Raw genomic sequence first — 13,287 nt, 5'->3', positions numbered from 1 at the left:
TATTAATTTCATTTGGTGAGCCCCTAGTTCTTGTGTTATGAGAAGTAGTAAACAACACTTCCTTATCTACTTTCTCTACACCAGTCATAATTTTATAGACCTCAATCATATCTCCCTTTAGCTGTCTCTTTTCCAAGCTGAAAAGGCCCAGTCTTATTAATCTCTCCTCATACGGAAGCCGTTCCATACCCCTAATTTTTGTTGCCCTCTTCTGAACCTTTTCCAATTCCAATATATCTTTTTTGAGATGGGATGACCACATCTGTACACAGTATTCATGGATTTATATAGAGGCAACATGATATTTTCTGTCCTATTATCTATCCCTTTCTTAATTATTCCCAGCATGCTGTTCACTGTTTTGACTGCCGCTGCTTATTGAGTGGATGTTTTCAGAGAACTATCCATAATGACTCCAAGATCTCTTTCTTGAGTTGTAACAGCTAATTTAGACCCCATCATTTTATATGTATAGTTGGGATTATGCTTTTCAATGTGCATTACTTTGCATTTATCAACATTAAATTTCATCTGCCATTTTGTTGCCCAGTCACCCAGTTTTGAGAGATCCTTTTGTAGGTTTTTGCAGTCTGCCTGGGTCTTCACTATCTTTAGTAATTTTGTATCATCTGCAAATTTTGCCACCTCACTGTTTACCCCTTTTTCTAGATCATTTATGAATATGTTGAATAGGACTGGTCTCAGAACAGATCCCTGGGGGACACCACTATTTACCTCTCTCCATTCTGAAAACGGACCATTTATTCCTACCCTCTGTTTCCTATCTTTTAACCAGTTACCAATCCATGAGAGCACCTTCCCTCTTATCCCATGGCAGCTTACTTTGCATAAGAGCTGCCATAGCAACTCAGCCAGCGTCTTTGCCAGCAGCAGCTACCAAACATCTGCAGTGACCAACAGGCTTCCATATTTGTCACCAGAGGGCAGCTTTCGCCTCAGCAGCATTGGTCTCTCTCTGGCGGCAAACAATATTAAGCACCAGCAGACAGCGTTTCCTTTTTTCACAGATCAGAAGGACCTTATTGATGATTCAGAGGAATCTAAGAATAGTAGAAGTAAGTCTAGTCTTCTATTCACTGTCAAGGAACGTATGGGTTTCTCCTGTAAATAAAGTTGTATGCCAGTGGTCTTAGTGAGCTCTTCCTCTACCCATCTAATAGTCCCTTGGCCAGTGCTTATTGGATGTTCAGTGCTACATGTTGAATGTTAAATGTTAAAAGTCAAATAGAGTTAAGTGAATGGTTACATTGTTATAATTTATATAGTCTACGTTTTTACTTGCTGCATTGCTTTATTTTAAACTGTAATTCTATTATGTTTTATCATGCTTTACTCATTTCTTCTTCTTTTTCTGTAAATACCTAATTCCTTCAAGAAACAATTATTTCTGTTTTTGAAGAATTACTGTTTGTGTGTCCATTCCTGAGCGGAAGGCTGTATTCATGTCCTTTCAGGGGTTAACAAGACTAGCTTGCTCTGGGGAGCTCTCTACGAGTCAGAGACAAGCCCCCCTGGTAATATTCTGGTAATTCCTTTAGGGCAGGCCACAACCTTGTTTACCCTTTTTATTAAATTTAAAAAATTGTAGGTAATTTAATTAGCTTCCAATTTTTAGGGTAACAGTTGGGGGAGAAGAGCTTACGAACACTTTTACAACGTTGATGCTCAATTAGAGAACTGCTGAGCCTAGAACCTGGTTACTGTGTCTGTGTTCAATTGGATGGAGAAAAAGGATGGATAACTCCAGCAGTCCTAAAGAAAAAGAATTCGCCAACCAGATCATTTGTGATCAAGACCAACAGTAGAGAGTTCAACAGAAACTGTCAATATCTAGTTTGTGCCTCAGAAAGAACAATCAACAGAACAAACTCTACATATGGCAGATGACGATTCAAGGATTCCAAACTGATCACAGGCTGTTGTTACAACTAATGGATAGCCAGATGATCAAGTTGTTACATGTTTGGGCTGTGTAGTGAGAAAACCAATCCGATTCAGATACATTTGACAGACTAGTCTGTATCAAACTTCAGAAATAGCGTGACAGTGTAAATTTTGTAAATGGTAGGAATATAGAACTTTTGGGGGGAGAAGTAATGGAATGCTAATTTGTATTCCACTGTACAGCCACAAGGTGGCAATATGTGTAACATACCTTATTTAAGCTAACCTCAGCCATGCTTGGCAGAGCATTAAAGGATCTTATAGTGAACACATCTGGTGTATATCTCTGAGGGAAGGAAGTTCTGTAGCCAGACCATATCTGATATAGAAGCCTGATCTGTTCGTAGCAGCCCTGCAACCTACTGGTATACATGACAGGCAACCAGACCCTGTTTCCTGCCTAAGCATGCATTCTACTGTTTCATGATAGGCATCCAGACACCTATCTCCCACCTAAGCTCAGAGCAATTGTCAACCCAGGAAAGATATGCATTTGGCTGCTCAAGTTGCATGTGAGGGCACAGTCAGGTACGCGGTCTCTGAGCACACCTACTGGACTGGGTCCCTCAGGCAAGTTCACACAAAATAGCTGCGGGGAGGCCAGCAACCTCCCTTATCTTTAGCCTACTGGCTAGAGTATTCACACAGGGTATGGGAAACCCCCAGTTCAAGTACTCCCTCCTTGTGTGGGAGAAGGGATTTGAAATGTGATCAGCCATAGATGCCAACTTCTCCTGGCACCAGTAGGTGGTCCCACCCTGACTCCGCCGCTGCCCCCATTCCAAATCCTTCCCCAAAGTCCCCTCCCCAACTCTGCCCCCTCCCTGCCCCTATTGGGACCCATTCCCCAAGTCCCCACCTCTTCCCAGCCTCCCCCCCGAGCGCTCCATGTTCCCGCTCCTTCCACTCCTTCCCACAGCTTGTTATGCCTTGAAAAAGCTGTTTCCCAGTGGAAGCCTGGGAGGAGAAGCGGGGACATGGCGTGCTCAGGAGAGGAGGCAGAGGTGAGCTGGGGGGGGGCGGTGGGGGAAGCTTGGCTGCTGGTGGGTGCAGAGCACCCACCAGTTTTCCCCATGGGTCCTCCAGTACCGGAGCACCCACAGAGTCGGCACCTATGTGATCAGCCACTTCTCAGGAGAGTGTCCAAACTGCTAGGCAATGGAACAGTCTGATGTGGGGCTCCCTCATTCTCTCCTGTTGAAGTTGTTCCACTCCAGTTGAACAGTGGAATACTGAAATGTTAATGGTATCAAAGAAAGAATTAGAATAACTCTGTAGTCTAGTGGTTAGGCACTCCCACTCAGGAGGAGGGGAAACTTCAACTGGGGGTCTTCCACATCTTGGGTGAGTACCCTAGGCTAAAGGTTATAAAGGAGGTCCTCCTCCTTCTTCTCCCCCACTCCCTGGCTGTTTTGTTTTGGGTTCTGCACAAGATAGGTGCCTCTGTGATGCCCAGATTTAGGCACCTGTCTCTGAGAGAGGGGCAGAGCTTAGCATACACCCGTCTAGTTGACATGTCCCATTGACGAGCTTAGATGGCTTCCCACCTAATGTACTGGCTTTGAGGATTGTTTTCTAAGCTGTCTCTCCCCATTCATTGTATAGGAGCCTAGCTGTCTAACTCGGCCTTGTCGATCAGTGTTATTCCTGTGATATTTTTTTTTCTAGGCCCTAAAAGTTAGGCGCCGTGTGATGCTCAGCACGGCAACACTAACGTCCTGTTGCAGATCTCACCCTAGGTGCCAGGCTTCTTCCCTTCACCCCTAAAGGCCAGCAAAGCAAGTCAGATGCACTGGCAGAGCAGGCTGCATGCAACATTGTGCATGCAATCTGCTCACTTTCATGTGCACTGTGGAGCTGAGAGGAACTGGTTTTGTCTGTTTTTTTCCTAGGTGCAATTCCACACCTCTGGCTCAGGCCTGTGTCTGAATGGGTGAGATTGTGCTAAACACTGTTTTACCAAAAGCTTCAGCCTTTTCACTGAGAAATTTAGAAATGGTTCCTTCTGTGTTTTAAATAAATCAATCGTATTTCTCATCCCAAACATTCTTTTGCATGACACTGCTGTTACAAGGTCTACCCAAAATGCTTTTATACTTAATATTCTTTATCCTTTCAGTGGAAGGGATTTACAGGTATGAGACAAACTATACAGTAAAAGGAAAACGTTCAGAAGTCCTTGGTATTCCTTCACCTCTCCCACTCCTCCTCCCACTTTACAAGTTTCATTCTCAGGAATCCCTAAGCAAATAAACAGAAGGAAACTGCAGGAAACCCCATTCTCTGGTGTGCAGTTCTCAGAGATTCCCTTCTTCCTCAGACCCCAGACAAGAATTGGGAAAGGAAGGGGGAACAATTTCTTAAACAGATAAATCCCACTGTTATAAAACCCTATATACTGCTTGACTGCTCTCTTGAGTGCAGGATTGGCTACTTGCTAAAACAGGTGAAAATGTTTAGTCCACCAAGTAAATCTAATTTCCATCACAATACCACCACACAATGGCAGTCTTTTCTCTAAAAGACTAGAATAACAGGAACAGATATTGAGATGCTTTTGGAGAGCAAGATTCAGATGCTCAGATAGTACCCACCTGCAGGATACCTGGCTCTTCCAATATTATTAGCGCTTCAAAGAGCAAAACATGTGAAAATATATCTTTAGTTCAGAAGAAGAAAAAAAACTTTTCAAGAAACAAACAGGTGGTACACCACAAACTGATAGCTGGGGTATAGATTCATTGTCAGTAAAATACTTAATTCTCAATTGTAATCAAATCCAGCACATAAATACAATATTTAATAGAACAAGCTGGCCTTAAATCAGAGCGAGAGCAGTGAAGTTGTGTAACCACTCCAGTTACCTCAGAAAAGTCATCATGGTTGCTGGATGTGCTAAATCGCTTGGAAAATTTGTTTACCTGGACATTTTTTTCATCCTCCCAAAATATTCTGAGTGATTAGCACAAAGGCTATTAGCTATAAACTCATAAACTACAATAAGATTAAGCAGTGAAAGTCTTTAAATAAAAACAATGGTTAGTTTTCATTGCCTTAGGCTCTATTCTTGCAAAGACTTACACGCATGCTTTACTTTATGCACATGAAGAGTACGACTGAACATTTGGGTAAATCTTTGCAGGCTCAGAGTCTAAGAGGCATTAGAATAAATCAAGCTATTTTAATGTAAAGACTTACAATGTTTGATCTTACTCTGTAGTTCATGTATGTATCAGTTTATGTGTAGTATGAATGGGACTGCTCACATATGTAAAGTTAAGCACATGCATAGGTGTGGCGGGTTGTACCAGCCCCGCTCTGGTTTCGCAGGGGTTAATTCTACTATGTGGGCTGAGAAGGTCACCCCGGCCTGGCTTGCTGGGCATGCTCCATCTGGAAACAGAATATAAAAGGGAGTAACTCTGCTCAGTCTGGGCTGACTGCTGGAGGGAGTGGAGGTGTGCTGCGGATTCTGGCACTTCGGGACACGAAGGCCAGCCAGACTGTGCTGACCCACGAACCCCAGGCTCCTGATACCACAGAGGGAGGAGAGACCATGGGAACCCCAAGATGCCAAACTGCAGACTCACGGAAACTTTGCAGGGAATCGGTTGTAAAACCATAATTAGATTAGTGTGTTTCACTTGCTGAGCTGGTGGCGGGCAACCCTGCCACCGCAAGGGCCCTGAGTTGGGACCCAGTGGAGTAGGAGGACCTGGGTCCCCCTACCCTGGCCACTGCCCACCCTGGGGTGGCGGCCCACCTCTCCAACCCTATTGACTCTGGTTGCTAGACCACACAGCTCGAACAGTAAGGGCAATCCTATTGACTCTGGCTGGTAGGCCACATAGCCTGGCATAGGAGGACCACCTTGACGAGCCCCAAACATTAGGCCACACTGCCCTGAGACTAGGGGTGGTCATTCAAACTCAGCCGTGAGGCCATAATGCCCCTTCACCTCTCCCCCAAAATGTGACTGGGTGAACCAGCTCCAGGACAACAGGTCTTTAAAGTATTGGCGCTTAGAATAGTTAAGTAGATAGCTGATAAAATATGTTTTAAAAATAATTTTAAACCTCCTTTTTCAGAAATATATTTTTTTGTTGAATTGTTTTGGCTAAATGCAGCACCAGACTTCTAATAAACATAGCTAGAATTGTAACCATGAGGCTGCGGTTTATTTCTGTCATGAGGGAATGAGTATATTGGTAACTGAATGGTTCTGGCGTGTCTCAATAGGACAGGAGGTGCCATTCTGCTGTTACCAGTACCTGACAGCATGAAATTCTGTCTGCTGATGCGTAAGTCTCTGACAAAGAAATTGCTGTGCAGTGTATGATTGTATAATGGAACCGGAGACTTTCACATTTATTTTAACACAAGTTCTATTTTGGGTAAAAAAAACCAACAAAACTAAGTGGATTACGTTCAATCCTTTTTCATACTAAACCAATTTCAACAAACTTATTTCCAATAAGTAATACAATTTACCTTAAAACATCTGGGAGAAGAGCCTCAGAAACAGATAGTAGATAAACAAGATTGCAACTTCTTGTTTCTTTAGAAATCTTTGTTTTTTATATGTAACTGTACATATTTTTACAATTAGATAACGTAATTGTCAAAATATTCTAATTAAACTCTGTTCATTTTTTTAAATGGCATCTTATCCTTTCTATACTGTCAATAGCTTGGTGTGCAGTTTTCTAGTGAATAGCAAAACTACTAATTTTAAGCATGCAGGGCTGGGCCCACGATTAGAAGAGACAGTGATTTCTTTCTTTTTGTCAGGGACAATACATAAACACTTCATTCAGTGCTGTGGATATCTATTTAAGGTTTCAAGATTTCCACACATTAAAATTGTGGTCAATTGGTACCTACAATTTACAGCCCTTTCTTTCTGGCTGTTACCAAATTCAACCCTAATGTTTGAGAAAAATGTAATAAAATGGGGGGTATTATATAGCTATATCTCTCTAAAGGAATGAAAAAGTGGATAAGGCATGTGTACAATGTCAAATGTTTGATTAATATAGCTTTGGATTCTAGAATCAGTCATCTGACTTTTTCCCACTATTTATTTATTAGAGTCCATTATGGAAACATACTAGCTAACATATTAAGAGCTTTATGTATCTGGTAACTTAGTGCATAAGCTTATTTGCTTCTGTACAGCCAATAAAATGCTACTTCAAAGGGCAAATTAGAGTAATTAGTTTTAGCATTACACATATCATCCAAAGCTCCACAGGCTCCTAGGGAAAATGAATGGGAAACCTGGCCAAAACAAAACTTAAAGAGTGTTCCGCACACATCTGCCAAGACAATTTCTCAGTGTAACCTCAGAGCAAAGATCCTTCAGTTACACACGTTCATGCATACTTTTAGTGCAATCTCAAGAAAGAAGGGAACATCACGTTATGATGAAAGTTGGGAGAAACCTCATTGAAGTTGGTGAGAGAGAGCTGCTATTCGTTCAGGATAAACGTAAGTCGTAGTTAAGCTCCCTTTTGGATAAGATAGCTGAAACAATAGGAGCTACTGCCCAAAACACAGGCCACATGCAAGGCCAGTTAGTTACAGAGCTAGGTGGGTGGAGGGGTTTTGCTGGGGGCTGAATGCAAACACAGGGAGCTGGATATTGTTGTTTGTAGGAGTTCGCAGCCAGATCCAGACATAGTAGGCAGCAAGAAAGCCAAGGAGACAGTGAGAGAAGTACTTGTCAAGTGGCCCTGAGAGAAAGACAAAGCTTTTTGCGCAGAGCATTGGCTGGAATGAGGCTTGTAAGTCCCGGCAAAGAAACTGCCTCCTGTTGTTTGTTTCCCACTCTGTTCAGTGAAACAGGACTTGGTGTACATTCTTTGCAAATAAACAAGATTGCATTAAAGAAATACTTGCTTCCATCATCAATTTCTCCTAAGAGAAACAACCTGCAAGATCTTCAATACTGGCTAACTGCTTGAGTCAAAAGAGGTAATAATTTCACATGCATTCATAGTCCATTTTAGATTGTAAAGAACAAGCCTCCTTACAGGATGATCTATAAGTAAAAATAGTGTGATCTCAAAAAAGAAAATTTTGCTTTAGCTGCACCTCACAGAGCTGCACCTTGCAAAGGAAATTAAAACCAATAGTGAAAGGTTCTTTAGTCATATAAATAAAAAGAAAACAAGGAAAGAAGTGGACTGCAGAACACTGAGGACAAGGTAGAGATTAAAAATAATCTAGGTATGGCCCACCATTTAAACAAATACTATGCCTCGGGTTTTAATAAGGGTAATCAGGAGCTTAGCAACAGTGGCAGGTTGGCTAATGGGTACAGGAATATGGAAAAAGAAATTGCCACATCTGAAGTGGAAGTCAAACTCAGACAGTTTAATGGGAGAAAACTGGGGGACGATCCAAGAATATCGAAATAATTTCATGTGGCAGTTCCAAATCCAACAGCAAGGATTTTTAACAAATCTGTAAATTTGGTGGGGGTACTGTGACGGAGTAGGGCGTATTGACCTGGGGATGTTGCGTGGAAGTTTTACTGGGACTGTCTGCATTGGTGATGGGGATATCAGGTGTGACTTCACTTGAAGGAGGATACCTGAGCATGTAACCTGAGCCCAGGAGGGGGGTTGGGGCCAGGTTACACCTTTGCTCAGGAAACTGGACAAAGGCTGGAGGAGGAGCCAGGGGGAGGCTGGGCAAGACTGGGCGAGATGACTAGAGGGGGTTTCAGTTTGGAGCTAACTGGGGAAATGGAGGGAGGCCCAGATGTGGCTCTGGGCTCCCTACCCCCCAAGACGGACCTGACTGAAAGGTCCTGTTCTCTGTACCTACAAGCTCTGTTTTAGACTGTGTTCCTGTCATCTAGTAAACCTTCTGTTTTACTGTGTCTGGTGTTAACAAATATCTCCAGCTATGAGACACTAGATGGGGAGGGCTCAGAGTTACTACAGAAAATTCTTTTGCAGGTTTCCAGCTAGTGGGTCTTGCCCACGTGCTCAGGGTCTAGCTAATTGCCGCATTTGAGGTCAGGAAGGAATTTTCTTCCAGCTCCATAGGTACTGACTCCATGGGTGCTCCAGCCTTGGAGCACCACGGAAAAAAACTAGTAGATGCTTAGCACCCACTGGCAGCAAGCACACCCCTCCTCCCACAGCGCCTCCTGTCTGCCAATAAACTCCTCCTCCTCCCTCCCAGAATCTCCTGCCTCCCGTGATCAGCTCTTCCGCAGTGTGCAGGAGGCTCTGGGGTGGGGAGCGAGGACAAGTGGGGATGGGGCATACTCAGAGGAGCAGGGGTGGGGACTTGGGGGAAGGGGTCAGGTAGGGCAGGGCCTAGGGTAGAGCAGGGGGTTAAGCACCCCCCGGGCCCAGAGGAAGCCAGTGCCTGTGTCCGTGACCAGGTCAGATTGGCAGAGATCCTAGGGTTTTTTCCATCTTCCTCTGCAACATGGGGCACAGATCATTTGATGGCTTGAACTAGAGGAAATAGTGGATTCTCTGTAACTGTAAATCAAGAATTGAGGACTTCAGTAACACAGCCAGGCATTATGGGCCTGCAGCAAGTGTAACACCAACAGACTTTGGTTGGCAGCAGGCAGGATTGAACCTGGGACCTCTGGAGCTAAATGCATGAGTCTCTACTGCATGAGCTAAAGTCATGTAGCTGTTAGCTAAGGCTTAATCTCTAAGTGATCTCAGTGCCACTAGAGGGGACAGAATACCACACCCAGCAGCAGCAGGGGTGGCAGGTTTGTATAATTTTTGGTGGTGCCCAGAATGGTCCAAGTTCTGCCTTCCTCCCTCCACCTCCGGGAGGGAGTTTGGGTGCAGGACGGGGAGGGGGTAAGGCTCTGGGAGGGAGTTTAGGTGTGAGCTCTGGGCTGGGGTGCAGGAGGCGGGCTCTGGGAGGGAACGAGGGTGCAGGATCTGGGCTGGGGCAGGGGTGTGGGAGAGGGTAAGGAGTGCAGCGCTTACCTTCAGGCGGCTCCTGAAAGCAACTCACACCCCCCTCTGGCAGCAACTCCTAGGTGGTGGGCTAGAGGGGTCTCCATTTGCCGCTGCCCGCAGGCACCATCCCCACTGCTCCCACTGGCCGCAGCTCGGGGCGGGGACAGCACACAGAGACACACACCTCTCCCACCCCCAGGGGCTGCAAGGACATGCCAGCCACTTCTGGAAGCAAAATGGGGGGGGGGGGAGCCGCCTTAGCCCTGTTGCACTGGCGGTGGGGGCCCCAAGCCCTTTTAAATTGCCCAGGAGCGGCAGGCAGGGCCAGGGGGGATACTCCCGGAGTGGCAGGCCTGGCTGGGGAAGGGACCTGGCCCCAAACTTTGGTTAAGCTGGACCCCCTGCTCTCACATTGGTGAAGCACAGGCACCATGGGCCCATAGAACTCGCCGCCCCTGCCCAGCTGTGTGGTGTGCACTTTACCTTTGACTCTTTTTTGTGTATGTCTATACTGCAATTAAAAACCGATGGCTGGCTCATGCAGGCTTGGGCTAAGGGACTGTTTAATTGCAGTATTTGGGCTGGCACTAAAGTTCTAGGATCCTGCGAGTTGGGAGAGTCCTAGAACTCTGGATAAAACCAGAGCTGGAACCTCCCTACACCAGTAGTTCTCAACCTTTCCAGCCTACTGTACCCCTTTCAGGAGCCTGATTCGTCTTGCATACTCTTAAGTTTCACCTCACTTAAAACGTACTTGCACTGCTTGAAGATGGTACAGTGCTCACAAAAGCTTTTTTCATTTTAAGCTGGCAAGTCTGGAACTCAAAGCTTTCTTTGAAAAATCTACTGGCTTATCCGCATACAGAGGTTGTTTTGTCTTCAGACGTCATGGCAAATGTGCCAGCTTCAAACTGTTGTTTGACAGAGTTTCTTTGCAAAGGAAACACAAAGCTTGAAGTGGATTGCTATTTGTAGACATGAATCCAAAAGCAATAGATTCCTTGCAGAAGCGACAATTTTTTTTCCCCGTCATTTTCAATTTCTTACTATTTTCAGTCGCCACTACCACTGCTTCCAGCTTGTTTTAAAAAATTCTATCCATTTTTACATTGCAACTGCATACACTCCATGACAACTTCAATCTCATTAACGTGCTTGCCTGCATAAGTAAATGACATAGAACATGTCTAATACAGTGCGTATACATGTTACTTTACCGTATAATATAGTATATAGAGCAGCATAAACAAGTCATTCTATGAAATTTTAGTTTGTACGGACTTCGCTAGTGCTTTTTATGTAGCCTGTTGCAAAACTAGGCAAATACCTAGATGAGTTGACATACTCCCTAAAGGACCTCTGCATACTTCCAGGATATCCCTGATTGAGAACCAGGGCTCTACACCACACTTAAACAGCCCTGAAGCTAGCTGAGGGTGTCTACTGAACTGCAGACATACCCATCATTTCTATTTTCATCATTCCTCCTTTTTCATCTTCTTTTATTAATTATATTGCTCCCTCTTTATAATTTTCTATACATCAACAGTTAAAAAAGAACATGAAGATACATTTGTACAGTGTTTGAAGACTATAAAGCAACATCTAAACACGACAGAAACCAACTTCTTGGTGCCCAGTCACAAGTAATAAAAAAAGCAAATTAAAACCCCTTGTACCTCATCTTTTCAAACTTGCAAAATCAGGAAGTTTCTACAAGGAAACTGCTGGCGGCCCTTCTCGGGAATGGGCCTGGCAACGCACTTCTCTGGTGCCCAGCAGAAAACAAGTATTTGTGGCACCTTAGAGACTAACCAATTTATTTGAGCATGAGCTTTCCTGAGCTACCGCTCACTTCATCGGATGCATACTGTGGAAAACAGCAGCTGACACACACAGAATTCCTAGTTCTTCCTCCCAGGCCGCTGAGCTGTTTTCTTTAGCAATTTCTTTGAGGCATGGGCTGCGCCTTTTACACCACCAAAGCCACTGTCAAAGCCACAGACCAGTCTCCAGGGGCGGCGGCTGCATGAGATGACCCAGCAGCCACTCGCACAGCCCAAGCGCCTCACTGCGTTTTGCACTGCGAGTCAGGCTGCGCCAGCAGGGCAGTGACACGCCGGCTCCTGGAGCCTGCCCGAGCCCAGCTGGGGCGCGACGGCGGCGGGGAGGCTCAGCCCCGCGCGACGGCCGGGGCACGGGAGTTCAGGGTTACGTAGGAATATGTAAATGAGCTCAGGCAGGCCCCACTTGGGATAAACCGTTGGCGTGAGAGCGAGGCTCCGGCTACCCAAACGCGTACTCCCAACGAGCGGCTCCTCCCGCCCCGCATGAGGCCAGCGCGCTCCCCGCCAGAGACGCCCCCGGCCCCCTCCCAGGACCACGCCCCCTCCCTGGCCCCGGAAGTAGTTGTGGGGCTTGCCCCGGAAGTTGTCCCGGGCAGAGTCCGGCCCAGAGCGAGGCCCTGCGGCTGCCGCTATCGAGAGTTGCAGTTGTTCCTGGGGCTGTGAAAGGACCCAGCGCCGCGGTCGCCCAGCCCCCGGCTGCTCGGCCCGGTCCTGCCCCTACCGGTTTCGCGGCCAGTCCTGGGCTCATGGAGAATGTAAGTGCTGGTTAGGGCCCGGCTCTGCGCCCGGCGCCTTCCCCCGGGTGTCGGCAGCCGGCTTCTGGGGGCGGGGGGCGCAGCGTCCTGGGGCCCGGCTCGGCTCGGCTCGGCTCGGCTCTGCTCTGCTCTGCTCCGCTCTTCCTGGCGGTGACTCGTGCCAGCGGGAGCGTCCTGGGCTGCGGGAGCCGCTGCTCCCTATTGGCCCTGTTCTGGGCTGCCCTTGGGGAGAGACGTGCCGCTGGGAGAGGGGGGCCGGGCTGGGGACGTGTTTCTGTCAGTGGGGGGAGGGGGCGCTGCTGGGACCTGCCGCCGTGCTTGGGGGCCTGGGCGTGGGGTTGGCAAGTCGCTGATGCGAGCGTAGGGCTGGAGACCATCGCCGTGTAGGGCTCAGGTGAGGGGTTGGGTTTGGTTTGCGGGGGGGCTAACCTGCAGTTGCGTGTGTTGCCAGTGGGGATAGAGTGTGTGGGGGTGGGGGGAGAGGTGAGAAATGACTGTGAAAACAAAGGTGAGCCCTTAAAGCTGTCTTGACTGAGGGCTTACTGGAGGCAGCTCCTGTACGTTGTGGTCCCTGAGCTTGCTGACCATTCACCAGCTGATTTGCCTGCTGGGTCAGCCTTATCCTGTGTGTCCTGTCAAGGTTCCCTCTGTAGCTTTAACTGCTTCTATAATGTGCGTTTTAGGACTAGTATATTTGCTGTTGCATGCCCCTGATTGTGGTGTATTAATGCCCAGTAGTCCTGGAACTTTAAAGGTGCTATTCCTGACTCT

The 13,287-nt window shown here is 46.6% G+C and overlaps 1 protein-coding gene and 1 long non-coding RNA gene across 8 annotated transcripts in view; one reads left to right on the top strand and one right to left on the bottom strand.

Annotated features, from left to right (window-relative positions):
• The window catches only part of LOC125630204 (uncharacterized), a 40,006-nt gene extending 27,756 nt beyond the window's left edge, over window positions 1-12,250 (bottom strand). For both annotated transcript variants that reach the window (XR_007354590.2, XR_007354589.2), the window contains exon 1: window positions 11,594-12,250. This is a non-coding gene — a long non-coding RNA (uncharacterized LOC125630204). The remainder of the gene's footprint in view (window positions 1-11,593) is intronic.
• Window positions 12,251-12,334: 84 nt separating this feature from the next.
• The window catches only part of FRS2 (fibroblast growth factor receptor substrate 2), an 85,604-nt gene continuing 84,651 nt past the window's right edge, over window positions 12,335-13,287 (top strand). For all 6 annotated transcript variants that reach the window (XM_048835804.2, XM_048835808.2, XM_048835809.2 and 3 more), the window contains exon 1: window positions 12,335-12,516. The gene's annotated coding sequence lies outside the window, so the exon portion shown is untranslated. The remainder of the gene's footprint in view (window positions 12,517-13,287) is intronic.

Source organism: Caretta caretta, chromosome 1 (genome assembly GCF_965140235.1).
Source record: "Caretta caretta isolate rCarCar2 chromosome 1, rCarCar1.hap1, whole genome shotgun sequence".
Lineage (NCBI taxonomy): Eukaryota > Metazoa > Chordata > Testudines > Cheloniidae > Caretta > Caretta caretta.
The sequence above is the reverse complement of the archived record's forward strand: the minus strand, read 5'-3'. Positions and strand labels throughout refer to the sequence as shown.